This window comes from Chrysemys picta, chromosome 20 (genome assembly GCF_011386835.1).
Source record: "Chrysemys picta bellii isolate R12L10 chromosome 20, ASM1138683v2, whole genome shotgun sequence".
NCBI classification, from domain to species: domain Eukaryota; kingdom Metazoa; phylum Chordata; order Testudines; family Emydidae; genus Chrysemys; species Chrysemys picta.
Window position 1 is genome coordinate 22538757 of NC_088810.1, and position 14078 is coordinate 22552834.

At 46.7% G+C, this 14078-nt stretch overlaps 1 long non-coding RNA gene across 2 annotated transcripts in view; it reads left to right on the forward strand.

The window, feature by feature from the left end:
* LOC135976801 (uncharacterized) overlaps positions 1 to 14078 on the forward strand; it is a 61521-nt gene that overhangs the window by 15628 nt on the left and 31815 nt on the right. Inside the window, exon 2 of one of the 2 annotated variants that reach the window (XR_010594092.1) lies at positions 2724 to 2836. This is a non-coding gene — a long non-coding RNA (uncharacterized LOC135976801). Of the gene's footprint in view, positions 1 to 1956; positions 2837 to 14078 lie in introns of those variants that run through there. The other variant, XR_010594091.1, reaches the window with a different exon arrangement.

Below are 14078 nucleotides of genomic sequence, written 5' to 3' on the forward strand. Positions count from 1 at the left end.
GCTCACGTGGCTGTCGGCGGCTCCTCTCATCCTCTCTAAGTTCAGGCTCACGTGGCTGACGGCGGCTCCCCTCATCCTCTCTAGGTTCAGGCTCATGTGGCTGTCGGCGGCTCCTCTCATCCTCTCTCTGTTCAGGCTCACGTGGCTGTCGGCGGCTCCTCTCTTCCTCTCTAGGTTCAGGCTCACGTGGCTGTCGGCGGCTCCTCTCATCCTCTCTAGGTTCAGGCTCACGTGGCTGTCGGCGCCTCCTCTCTTCCTCCTCATGTTCAGGCTCACGTGGCTGATGGCGGCTCCTCTCTTCCTCCTCGTGTTCAGGCTCATGTGGGTGACATCGGCTCCTCTCTTCCTCTCTTGTATCATGGTCATATATTTCATAGCGGCTCCGCTCATCCCTTCGTGGTTCAGGCTGTTGTTGCGGACAGCGGCTTCTCTCTTCCTCTCTTGTTTCAGGCGCATGTGCTCTATAGTGGCTCCTCTCATCCCCTTGGGGCTGAGGTTCATGTGGGCGAGAGCGGCTCCTCTCATCCCTTCGTGGTTCAGGCTCACGTGGCTGACGATGGCTCCTCTCTTCCTCCCTGGCTTCTGGCTCACATGTTTCATAGCGACTCCTCTCAGATTCTCTGGGCCAATAGCCACTTTTCTCATCCTGTCGTGATTCGGGTTCAAGGCATCTCCTCTCACGACTTTGTGGCTCGGGCTCATATGGCTGATGGGAACTCCTCTCATCCTCTCGTCGTTCACGTTCATGTGGGTGACGTCGGCTCCTGTCTACCTCCCTTGTTTCAAGGTCACGTCTCTCGTAGCGGCTCCTCTCATCCCCTCGTGGTTCAGGTTTACAAGACCGATGGTGGCTTCTCTCATTCTCTCTATGTTCAGATCTTTGTGTTCCGTACCAACTCCTCTCATCCCGTCGTGGTTCAGGCCCATGTGGCTGACGGCGGCGTCTCTCTTCCTCTCTTTTTTCAGGCTCATATGTTTCATAGTTGGCCCTCTCATCCCCTCGTGGCTCAGGTTCCCGTGGCTGACGGCGGCTTCGTTCAGTCTCTCTAGTTTCAGGCTCCCATGTTTCGTAATATCCTTTCTCCGTCCCTGGCGGTTTAGGCTGATCGCGACTCCCCTCAGCCCTTCCTGCTTCCGGCTCCTGGCGCCGCTCCCCACTCAGTCCCGTCTCTGTTCTTTGCGGGAGATGTTGTTTTGGCTGCAGGTACCAGTAACAAACCTTCGCCACTCTAAATACCAGAAGCAGGAATTCATTGAAATCTTCAACCCCGTCGCCATCATGATCCAGAAGTTGCAGTACTGCCTCTATGGCGTGAGCATCGTAGGGGTTCTGCAGGAAAACCAGACCCAGGGGAAACTGTATTAATCTTGCTGGCCCTTCCCAGTTACACATGCAAAGGCAGATGTGGTTCAATCCTCCCTTTGTCCACCTCCCAACGGCTTTTCCCTTCTGTTCAGCAGCTCCCTCATGCCAATCCTCTGTGCTCCACCCTGCAGGTCATTCCCTGGAGGGCAGCTCATCGGCTGGCTGGTTCCCTTCCCTTTGAGAGACACCACATCCTCTCCTGGAGCTTATTGTCCTCCACCTGTCCTTGATGAAGAATCCCACCTCAACTCCACTTCTTTCCTCTGCTTGTCTCCTTAACTCCTTCCCATCCCTGGAACGCTCCTTCCCATAGTCCATCCCCCAGCCATAGACGCCGACTCCGTGGGTGCTCTGGGGCTGGAGCACCCACAGGGAAAAAATGGTGGGTGCTGAGCACCCACCGGCAGCCCCCCTATCAGAACTTCTCTCCCCCCAGCAACTCCCACCCACCGCAATCAGCTGTTTTGTGGGGTGCAGGAGGCTTTTGGGGGGAGGGGAGAGGAGCGAGGACATGGCGTGCTCGGGGGAGGGGGCAGAACGGGGCAGGAAGAGGCGGGATGGGTTGGGGCCTTGGGGAAGGGATGGAGCGGGGGTGGGGCCTCGGGCGGAGCTGGGGGTCAAGCAACCCCTGGCACTTTGGAAAGTCGGCACCTGTGCTTCCAGCCTCCTTCAGTATTTGTGTTCAGTATTCATCCAGCCCCGGATAGCCCCTGTTCAGCCTTTGTATGAATCCACAACATGTGGATTCATTTCTCCCTTCCAGACTGAATCTCTCACGGACTAAGAGTCGCAGGATACATTTTTCACTGGGCGGGGGCTTGAGCCGGCTTTGTGTTGTATTGTTGAAAAGGAAGGCCCTAGATTCTGAACCCGGCCCTTGTTGCTGCCAACTCGGACTGGCCGAAGGGTTAGAGACATATATGACGTTTCAGATTGGAATTGAAAATCCAGTTGGTATGACGACTTGACTTACAAAGCTGTGTGGGCAAGGTCTATGTTCAAGGACAATCATGCCACTTAGCTTAGCAGTAAAGCTGGTGGGTAAATTTTCAACAATTTTTTTGGGGGGGGTTGGAAAAATGCCTCTATGTCAAAACCTTTTCACAGAAACACATCAGTTTGGGTGAAATTTTTTGCTGGAGGGTTTCTTGGGTCCAGGATGGAATTTCTGTTCAAAACCTGAAAGAGCGACCCACCCTGGAATAGCCAATGAGTATAAGGTTAGGGTTCATTCCTGGAACCACGAAGACCCACGTCCCTGTTCTGAGTCCTGTAGAATAGGGATTTGAACCTGGGTGTCCTACGGCTATTAGAGCAGATGGTCTCTCTCACTTATTCTTTCACTTTTTTTGGACAGGTCTTGGTTTTGTTCCGCACGGGAATGGAAACAGATGTTGAAACGTCAGCATTTTTCAAGAAACAAGGCCACACAAGGATGAAAGTGTGATGCCGGCTGGGGAAGTAAAACAGGTCAGTCTTCAAAACAGCTTTTGTGGGTTCAACTTGCCCCTGCAAATGGCCTCTTGGTGCTTGTTCCCCCTCTTGCCCCTTGTTTGTATCTGCCTTTATGTAATTACGGGTGCAAGTTGCTAGATTTGCACCCTCAAATCAGTTGCAGGAGCAAACAAATGCAGATGCATGTTTTTACATGTGCATTTTTCCCTGCAAAAGGGAGCTGCCCCCCTTTGAAAAGATGACCCAGAGAATGGAATTGTCCTTGGCATTGCTGAGTCTCCACCATAACCCCCATACGACCCGCTCCGGACGAGAGCCGTCCCGTTCTGCTGCCGTCCTGCTTGCCACAATCGGTACCGCAGCAGAAAGAACCGTCTGCAGCTGCCGTCCCCTGTCTCTGAAGCAACAAGTTCTATACTCAACCCACATCCAGCCTCCCCTTTCTGGCCGTGCTCACCACTGTGATGTCAGCAAACCCCCTCTGGATGAACCTTTTCACCTCTCTCTTGCTGATGGTGGAGCAGTCCTCGTCTTTCTTCCCAGGTTTGTAGAAGACGCTGATGAGGGTGGAGATGCTGTCCAGGAGCTGAGGCATCTTTCTGTCGATTCAAGCAAGTCTGAAAGGAAAGATCAGCGCTAAGCCCAGGATACATTTTCCCTGGGTGGCCCTTCCTCTGAGCATGGACAGATAGGGAGACTTCCTAGTGACTTCAGCGGGCTTTGGACCAGGCCCACAATGCGCAGTTAAGGGGCACTATTCTCCCAGCGTAATCTGTGGGATATGACCAGATCCCCTTGACTTCAGTGGCACCTGGTTTGTGAATACATAACGCAGGCATTTAAACGCCAACAGTTGCTAGCAGGGACAGGAGGAGACATCTGAAAGCATCAGTCTCTTCTGATCGCTGACATATTGGTCACACTTTAACCCAGCAAGGGTGCATTTGTGGAGAGCTTACAGAGCGTTAATAAATGATTAAGTATTACAAGACTTGAGCAGTAGGTGTTACAGGGCGTTGGAGATGCTTATAAGCCATAGTTGTAGTCAATCCACTAACCTGTTGGAGTTTATAATAATCTACAGCAATCGATTGACCATTTATGGAAACATCAAGTCATCCTGTAGTCACAGATTCGTAGATTTTAAGGCCAGAAGGAACCATTGGCTCATCTGGTCTGATTTTCATCCAGTTGCTCCTGTGTTGAACCCAATCACTTGTGTTTTATCCCTTTGTAAACTCTCTCTGTACATGGACCCTTCATGTAATGTGTGATGAGCGTGTTTCTAGTGCAAATGCAGGACCGGCTCCAGGGCTTTTGCCGCCCCAAGCGGCGGGGAAAAAAAAAAAAGCCGCGATCGCAATTGCGATTGGTGGCACTCCGGCGGCAGCTCCACCGCGCCGCTTTCTTCTTCGGTGGGAATTCGGTAGCAGGTGCTTCCCTCCCAGAGGGATCGGCCGCTGAATTGCCGCCGAACAGCCTGACGTGCCGCTCCTTCCCCTTGGCTGCCCCAAGCACCTGCTTGCTGCGCTGGTGCCTGGAGCCGGCCTTGTGCAAATGAACCTATCGGGGGGTTGGTTCCCGTGAAACGGGACAGGATCCTGAGGGTACGTCTTCACTGCAATTAAACACCTGCAGCTGCCTGGCTGTGGGGCTGTAGCCCCGTAGCCAGTCGGGCTTGGGTTGGGGCTGAGCCCTGGGACCCTGTGAAGGGGAAGAGTCCCAGACCCGGGACTCCAGCCCAAGCCTGAAAGTCTGCACTTTTTCAGCCCTGCAAGCTCCAGTCAGCTGACCCAGGCCAGCCGCAAGTGTTCCGTTGCAGTGTAGACATACCCGTAGTTACTGAACAGGAACAGCAATGAGATTGAGAACAGTGCTTTGCTAGCACTGTTCCTCCGAGGATCCCAACACGCTGCACTTCGCCAGGAGGAAGTGAAGTATTATCAGGGTGTGGGAGACTCGGCGCTTTCCATTTGCAGGGCTTCTGGGGGCAGAAGACTTCTCCACCCTGGTGGGGTTTCTGCTGCTGCTGCAGCTCTGAGCCGTCCAGAAAACGCCACCCAAAATGACTGTGCCGGGTTAGTTTTCACCCAAATTTGGCTCGGGCTTGGATTTGTAAGAAATCCTGGCCCCAAAACATTCATTGCTAAAGCCGAACACAGCTCTGAAGAGTATCCCCATTGTCAGGATGGGGAAACTGAGGGACCGAGCAGGGAAGACTTGCCCAAGGACGCGCACCAAGTCAATAGCACAGCTGGGAATAGACCCAAAGAGCCCTGGATATAACCACCTGATTGGACTTCCTCGCTGCAAAGTCTAGCTTTCTGGTAAGCTTATGCATATTCTGTCTCAGTCTCTAATTGAAATCGTCGTCTCTTTTGCTTGGAGCTCTTCGCATGGAACTGACTGGCTGCCCTGTTTATTTTAAAATTTCTGACGTGGCGAGAGAGTGAGAGACAGAGAGTGCTGGAGGGGAAATGGGAGGAGGGAACGGGAAAGGGACGTCTGGAGGGGAGAATGCAGAGGTGGCTATTGAACTAACAAGATTCTGTAGGATTTTTTTTTTATTCTTTTCAGAGTAGCAGCCGTGTTAGTCTGTATCCGCAAAAAGAAGAACAGGAGTACTTGTGGCACCTTAGAGACTAACAAATTTATTAGAGCATAAGCTTTCGTGGACTACAGCCCACTTCTTCGGATGCATATAGAAATCTGACATTAGGAATCAAAATACTCAAAAACCAGTGGGAGAACACTTTAACCTGTCTGGTCATTCAGTGACAGACCTGCGGGTGGCTATATTACAACAGAAAAACTTCAAAAACAGACTCCAACGAGAGACTGCTGAGCTAGAATTGATATGCAAACTAGACACAATCAACTCCGGTTTGAATAAGGACTGGGAATGGCTGAGCCATTACAAACATTGAATCTATCTCCCCTTGTAAGTATTCTCACACTTCTTATCAAACTGTCTGTACTGGGCTAGCTTGATTATCACTTCAAAAGTTTTTTTTCTCTTAATTAATTGGCCTCTCAGAGTTGGTAAGACAACTCCCACCTGTTTATGCTCTCTGTATGTGTGTATATATATCTCCTCAATATATGTTCCATTCTATATGCATCCGAAGAATTGGGCTATAGTCCACGAAAGCTTATGCTCTAATAAATTTGTTAGTCTCTAAGGTGCCACAAGTACTCCTGTTCTTCTTTTTTATTCTTGGAGACTGATCCAAAGCCCATTGAAATCAACAGACTTCCTCTGACTTCAGTGGGTGTTGGGCCAGGCCTGGGGAACGCTACTTCTAAAAGAAAAAGAGAGACGTACATCCGGGCACCGCAGCTTAAGGGCACCCTGACTGGGTAGAAAGAACAGGAGGACTTGTGGCACCTTAGAGACTAACACATTTATTTGAGCATAAGACTTCGTGGGCTAAAACCCACTTCATCGGATGCATAGAATGGAACATATTCTGTGCATCCGATGAAGTGGGCTGTAGCCCACGAAAGCTGATGCTCAAATAAATGTGTTAGTCTCTAAGGTGCCACAAGTCCTCCTGTTCTTTTTGCGGATACAGACTAACACGGCTGCTACTCTGAAACCTAACTGGGTAGGTGAGAGCCACAGTGATGGGGGAAAACAGAGTGAAGACAGAGGTAGCTTCAGCTAGGGCAAGAAATCCAGATCTTCCCAGGAAGAGCTGACATACCATGTCTCTGGGCAAACTCATTTTGATATGTGTTGAGCCCAGCAGGCAGAGAGATTTGGTTACCTATGCTAGACTGGGGTCTGGATAATTTTATAGGGGCAGAAGGGTCTTTTCCCACCGCACTGTTCATACCTTACTGCACAGTAACAACAATGATATTCTGTACTTAAACAGCCCTTTGCATCAGAGAATCGTCAAGCATTTTACAGAGGTGGATCAATATAGTTATCCCCATTTTACAGATGGGAAAAGGAAGGCACAGAGAAGGGAAGTGACTTTCTCCAGGAGTGAACCAATAGCAGAGCTGGGGCTAGAATGCAGGCGTCCCAAGTCCAACCACTGCTTCATACTCTGCTCCGTGCTGATCACTAGAAATGTCACCTTAGACACACACACACACGCACACACGCACTATGGTCCAAATTCTGCTCTATGTGACACCAACATAAATCTGGAGTAACTTAGTTGTGAATGAGAGCAGAAGCCGCACCGAAAAGATGCCCAGAAATCTGTACATCTCCCTCAGAGGATAGTATCTTCAAAATGCTGCTGGTATCGCAGCTTGCACGTAGATTAGCAATCACAGAAATGTCAGGTCAGAAGGGACTTCAAGAGATCATCTAGTCCAGCTCCCTGCGCTGAGGCAGGGCCAAGTAAACCTAGACCGTCCCTGACAGGAGTTTGTCTAACTTGTTCTTAAAACCCTCCGATGATGGGGATTCCACAACCTCCCAAGAACTTGTTCCAGTGCTTAATTATCCTTATCGTTAGAAAGCTTTTCCCTAACATCTAACATAAATCTCTCTTGCAGATTAAGCCCATTACTTCTTGCCCTGTCCACAGTGGACATGGAGAACAAATGAGCCCGTCCTCTTTAGAACTAACATTTTGCATATTTTAAAACTGTTATCGGGTCTCCCCCTCAGTCTTCTCTTCTCTGGATTAAACATGCCCAGTTCTTTCAACCTCTCCTTGTAGGTCATGTTTTCTTAACTTCTTACCATTGTTGCTGCTCTCCTCTGGTGTCTCTCCAGTTTGTCCACATTTTTCTTAAAGAGCAGTGCCCAAAATGGACACAAGACTCCAGCTGAGACCTCACCAGTGCCGAGTAGAAAGGGACAATGATCTCCCGTGTCTTACCTACAACACTCCTGCTAACACATCCCAGAATGGATGGATGGTCTAGATAATACTTAGACCTGCCATGAGTGCAGGGGACTGGACTAGATGACCTCTTGAGGTCCCTTCCAGTCCAATGATTCTATGATTCTGTGACATTCGCCTTTTTCACAACAGCATTGCTTTGTTGACTCATGTTCAATTTGTGATCTATTAGACCCCCCATGGCCTTTTCTGCAGTGCCTGAAAAATCTGCAAATCTCTGTCAAACAAATCAACCAGCCTTTCACTAGAGGTCTAGAGGCTCCCAGACAACACACTGCAAATTATCCCGCAAGACTGGCAGTATCCCCCAGACATAATCCCATCCCCATAACAGTCACTCTCTGTGCAAGTAACGACATGGTTGTAAATTCCAACTTACCCAACTCGCTAACGGGAACACTTGAGGTTCAGTGAAGCCGTTGGGAGAACACTGAGGAGCTGAGTTCTTTTATAGGGTTCCTAATTGTGCTAAAGAAAGGAGGTGCCTTCTCTGTAGAGAGCCCTGATTCATCTTTAGTCAAGCCCGGCTGCACCTTTATGTCCTCAGATAGGTTGTTTGACTCATTATCCCCTTCACCTATCATTTTAGCCCAGAAATAGCAGCTATGTGACAATTCTAGTGCCGGTGGGTCCCACCTAATCTGAATTGCAAGGTCATTTTACAGGAGGGCTGTATTTTACATTTTTTTAGAATGAAGAATGCATTTCAAGCAGCCAAACTTGGTAGGCGAGGATCGGTGGAACAAAGGGATTTTCGGTATAATGTTACCGAGGCAGAAAAGGCAGCCGTTCCTAACACAGGTTGAAATTCTGCTCCGCATTGCAAGGGTGTGTGTGTGGGGGGTGAAATAAGGATTGAGGTTGATGGAGTTAGTTGAGATCAGAACCGGGACTGTAATAGAACTGTTCGTCTACGGCGTGGGCCCGATATTGCAAAAACGGCAGAGATTGGTGCTTACTCACATGGGTCTTGCTCCACTGCAGTCAGAGGTGTGACTGCAGCCAATGTAGATGTCCCCACGCTAGCTTTAATCTAACTAGTGCCGTAGCAGTGAAGCACTGTCACATGGGTTTCAGCGTGGGCTCAGGACCCGGGGGACTTACTTTGGCAGCTAACCCGTGCTGAAGTTCGTGCTGGCATGGCTTGACTGCTATTGGTGCCCTAGCTCGGATGTAGGTCTATGAATGTTGCAATCAAACCTCCAATTGCAGTGTAGACATATCCAAGTGCCCATAGCATCTAGGCGCTGGAGTCAATGGACTTTGGATTTGGCCTTCCGATACTAAGGGATGAGCACAATACTTGGCCCTATAGATACACAAAACAGCAAGTACTACTCTTGGTAGTAAGTGTTTGCAGAATGAGGTCCTAATTCATTAGACATTATGGGCTAAATTCTCTGCCGGTATAAACTGACACGGCTCAATGGATCTGTGCGAGTTTACACCAGTAGAGATGTTGGCCCAAGTACTTGAACTCAGAGGGTCATTTCCTGCTCTATTTCTCACCTGAACAGTTCCATTGAAACCCAAAGAGTGTAACTGAGAGATTTCAGCCCTGAGTTTATTTTTTAGAAGCGTCAAACCCATGTAATATAATGAGGCTTCTCCTCTCCCTTACCCTAGTGAAAACTAGAGGTAACTCTACCAAAGTCACCGAAGTTACAGCAGGGTGAATCCAGGAGACATGAGATCAGAAACAGGGCCCGTTCGGACGAGGTGAATAGCAGATTTCTCAGTTCACTGGCCATTCTGAAAACAAATATATTTTGGGTTGAACCAAAACCAATTTTTATTTTGAAGTTTTTAGTGAACCGAAAAGTAAAAAAAACCCCCATAGTTCTGAGTCACACAAAACAGTTCAAAATGAAATGTTTGAATGAAATGAAATGTTTAAATGACAAAAACCTGAAATAAATTTGGAAAGGGAAAGTTGTTTTGAATAACCCCGCCGAAACATTCAGTTTTGTTCTGTTGGTTTTTTTCCTACCAGAACAATATGTTGAAAGTGACAAGAATTTGCAAAATATTTCAGTGTTGCCAATGCTACATTTTTTGCCAAAAAAAGTTTTGGACAAAATATTTCGCCTGGCTCTAGGGCCTGTGTGTCATCCTTCTTTATTCCTGTTTCTAGTCAAGCACCATATTTTCTCAATGATTTAGTAGAGCAGCACCCTCTTCTATATGCATCCGAAGAAGTGGGCTGTAGTCCACGAAAGCTTATGCTCTAATAAATTTGTTAGTCAATGCCCCTCTGCCATGTACATTGGCCAAACCGGACAGTCTCTACGCAAAAGAATTAATGGACACAAATCTGACATCAGGAATCAAAATACTCAAAAACCAGTGGGAGAACACTTTAACCTGTCTGGTCATTCAGTGACAGACCTGCGGGTGGCTATATTACAACAGAAAAACTTCAAAAACAGACTCCAACGAGAAACTGCTGAGCTAGAATTGATATGCAAACTAGACACAATCAACTCCGGTTTAAATAAGGACTGGGAATGGTTGGGCCATTACAAACATTGAAATCTATCTCCCCTTGTAAGTATTCTCACACTTGTTATCTAACTGTCTGTCTGTGCTGGGCTAGCTTGATTATCACTTCAAAAGTTTTTTTCTCTTAATTAATTGGCCTCTCAGAGGTGGTAAGACAACTCCCACCTGTTTATGCTCTCTGTATGTGTGTATATATATCTCCTCAATATATGTTCCATTCTATATGCATCCGAAGAAGTGGGCTATAGTCCACGAAAGCTTATGCTCTAATAAATTTGTTAGTCTCTAAGGTGCCACAAGTCCTCCTGTTCTTCTTTTTAGTCTCTAAGGTGCCACAAGTCCTCCTGTTCTTCTTTTTGCGGATACAGACTAACACGGCTGCTACTCTGAAACCTCTTCTTAGAAGTTGTCTGGCTGCAATCGATTTAAGATGATCGTCTTTTGCTTTTGTTTCTGAGTCTGTAACATAGTGAAAGACATTTGGGTGTATGGGGATCACTGAAGTATTTGGAAAATCATCTATAACAATCAAAACCAGTAACGATCCTAAAACTCTGGCTGACATTTACAACAATGGGATCAGACGTATGATTGTGTTAATTTCATTTGTGCCCAGAGTTTGAAGACTGGTGCTTTAGAAACCATAACAAACTATTTTGATCCTAATTTTTCTTCCTCTATCTGCAATATCTAGCATGCCTATCACCTTGGTATATAACCACCTTTAATGACCTTTAGTCATATACTAGTGATCAAAGGGTATGAGCTCTGTCTCTCACCAACAGAAGTTGGTCCTATAAAACATATTACCTTACCCACCTTGTCTCTCTAATATAAGAAGTGACAGATTTAAAAATGTGAAGAAATAAAATCCATCAGTTCCACATATCAATTAACAGGTACCATTATCTGTGTTCGATTTTCATTAGTAGAGAGGAAAAAAGTAGATTAAATTAATTAACAGCATCAGAAAATACCATTCTAATATTGAGGAATGGATGATTGAATCCAGGGCTAAGATGAACTTCAAAATCCATGAGAAGAGTTTTAAAAACTCATTCTGGAAGCAGTAAACTAGAGGGAAATCTTCACTAAAGATTCCACCTCCAGCAACCTACCATTTGTATTAAGTAACCACTTTAATGTGTCCTTATTAGAGCTAGTATTTGGTGCAAAAAGTTCAAAGAAAATGAAAGTATTGGTATTTTTCATACAACTTTTCAGGTTTTTGTTGAAAAAAGAAAAAAGAAAACCAAACAAGAACCACAAAAACAAAATGGTTTTTGGTTGTTGAAAACCAATCCCTCCCCCACCCCAGTTTTGGGTTGTTTTTTTTTAAAAAAACCCTGACAAATTTTGACAAAAATAAAATTTTGTTAGAAAATGTCCATTTAGTCCATTTTTTCCCAATTTAACTTTCATCCATATGCTACTTTCAGTTTAATTTTGTTTGATCTTTAATTTAACAAAAAATACACCTCAGCAAGGTGAGTGATTTATGCTTGATCCTCGGCTGCTAGTTTAAGGCAGATTTTTCTGTGATTATTTTTGGATTCTTTTGAATTTTTTACATTAGAACAACAAGAATAGACCAGATGAGAATAGGGCCCAAATCTGTGTCTTTGTTCACCCCTGAACTCCTTTGGAAGTCAGTGAGAATTTGGCATTCGCTAGCCATGCTGTCCATAATATTGTCATAACCGGGATCTCTCTGCTTTGAGAGGAAGCGTAGAGTCTAGGAGCCAGGACTCCTCAGTTCCATTTCTAGCTCTGTCACTAATTTGATTTGTGACCTGGGCGAGTCCTGGAGTTGGCTCCCCTCTGAGATAATACTGAGCTAATTGACTGTTCTGAGGCTTAAGAAATTAGTGTTTGTAAAGCCCTTGGAGATATTCAGGTACATAAATGTGAAGGGTTATTATTTATGATTCTTCATTTTTAACCTCTCTTTTAAGATAAAATTATACAGGTGCAAATTATACCCCACCCGTAGGGTAATGATACCCTTGAAGAACAGTAATTTTATGGTAGATTGGTGTTGTTATTAAAATGAGAATATTATAGAGGAGTCGGAGCACGTAGATTCAGTCTTGCATAACAGAGTTTATAATCCCACCTATAGGAGGGCAAAAGAATACAGCCAACCAAGTCCTATTAGGGTGACCAGTCCCACCTTGCATTGCAACCCACTGAAAGACATGATTTGTTTAATGCATAGTGAAATAATCTTTCTTTCTTACCAAGTTCAGGGCAGTCACCACAGTAAAAGGATAATTCTCAGCGCTGTGTAGTTACAGTGTACAGAACTTTACCTTTTCAAGACTGCGCTACATAAGTTAGCTCATTAACCCTTGCAAACGCCTTTTGAATGGCAGCATTGTTATCCATCCTGTGCAGGTGGGGAATTAAGGCACGGCGCGGTTCAGGTGGACGTTTTCAGAAGCGGCCACTGATTTTGGCTGGCCTCAGTTTTGGAGTGCTCGACTCGAGATGCAAGAGGCTAGATTTTCAGGAGAGCACCCTGCCTTGGGTGAAAATCTGACCCAAGCTGTCTCAAGTTGGGCACCCAACAGTGAGACATCCAAAATTAGAGGCGATATTTGGAAGTCTGGTTGCAAGTGCCTTGCCTCTGAGAGTCAGTGTTCAGTTTAGTTGGGGTTAGAGCTCAGAACCTCCTGGGTAACTAGGCTACATTGCTTCTCTGTTACAGCACAGCGGCCTGTTGCTGTCAACTCTGATGAACTCTGGAAGAACTCACTGGATTAGCAAATAGTCAACAGATTTCAAAGATGTATTCTCTGCTCTTCGCTCTCAGCCGGTTGCTCACAGCGAGATCTCTCAGGAGCTGAAAGCACCTTGGGGGAAATGTTTAAAAGCAGCAAAATGACTAAGGAGCCTGCATCCCATTTTCAAAAGTGACTTAGGGACAGATTTTCAAAGCTGTTTGGGTGCCTGAAGATGCAGATAGGCACTGAAGAGTATTTTCAAAAGTGCCTAAGCAGGTTAGGCACCTAATCCCCACTGAAATCACACACCTTTGAAAATACCCCTCGGGACCTAAAGGCCAGATTCTCAAAGGTATTTTGGTGCTTCAGAATACTTCTAAGTCATGTCAGTGCCTTTGGAAGTGTTACCCCTTGCTGTGCTGGAATGGCCACCTGCCTTTATCTAGAGATGTTTCTGCCTCTTTTGAGGGATCTGGTATTGGGGATCTGACAGGGGCTACAGAAAAGAAGAAGGAGAAGTTTCATCAGATGGACTTTTGATATTTAAGGGTGAGATTGTTTCTGGTTTTGCCCTGGTGCAAAGGACCAAATAATCATAGAATGTCAGGGTTGGAAGGGACCTCAGGAGATCATCTAGTCCAACCCCCTGCTCAAAGCAGGAGCAAACCCCAGACAGATTTTTGCCCTAAATGGGCCCCTCAAGGATTGAACTCACAACCCTGGGTTTAGTAGGCCAATGCTCAAACCACTGAGCTATCCCTCCCTCCCCCCATCCCTTGGCTTGGTTGAGTAGCTGCCGAGGGCCAGATACAATCTTGACTCTTTCGCTTCTAGTCTGCAAGGAGCAGGGCTGTCTAGCTCTGACAACAGCACTGGATATCCCAGACTGGATAGCAGCGCCCTCCACCCCCTGCCCCCCAATTCTGCGCAGGTCAGTGTACCAAGGTCAGGTTGGGTGAATACACACTACTGCACGTCAAAGGGGATCACATCTGCCACTCTGCCATGCAGCCCATCATGGCTGCTGGTGTCTCTACAGCTGAGTCATTCAGAATTCCTCCGGTGACTGCTTCTGGGGAGGAGCACAGCCACACCCGTCCCCTCAGTGTGGGCTCCAGTTGTTCAAGCTGCAGTGGAACACTTACATTTGTTTTGCAA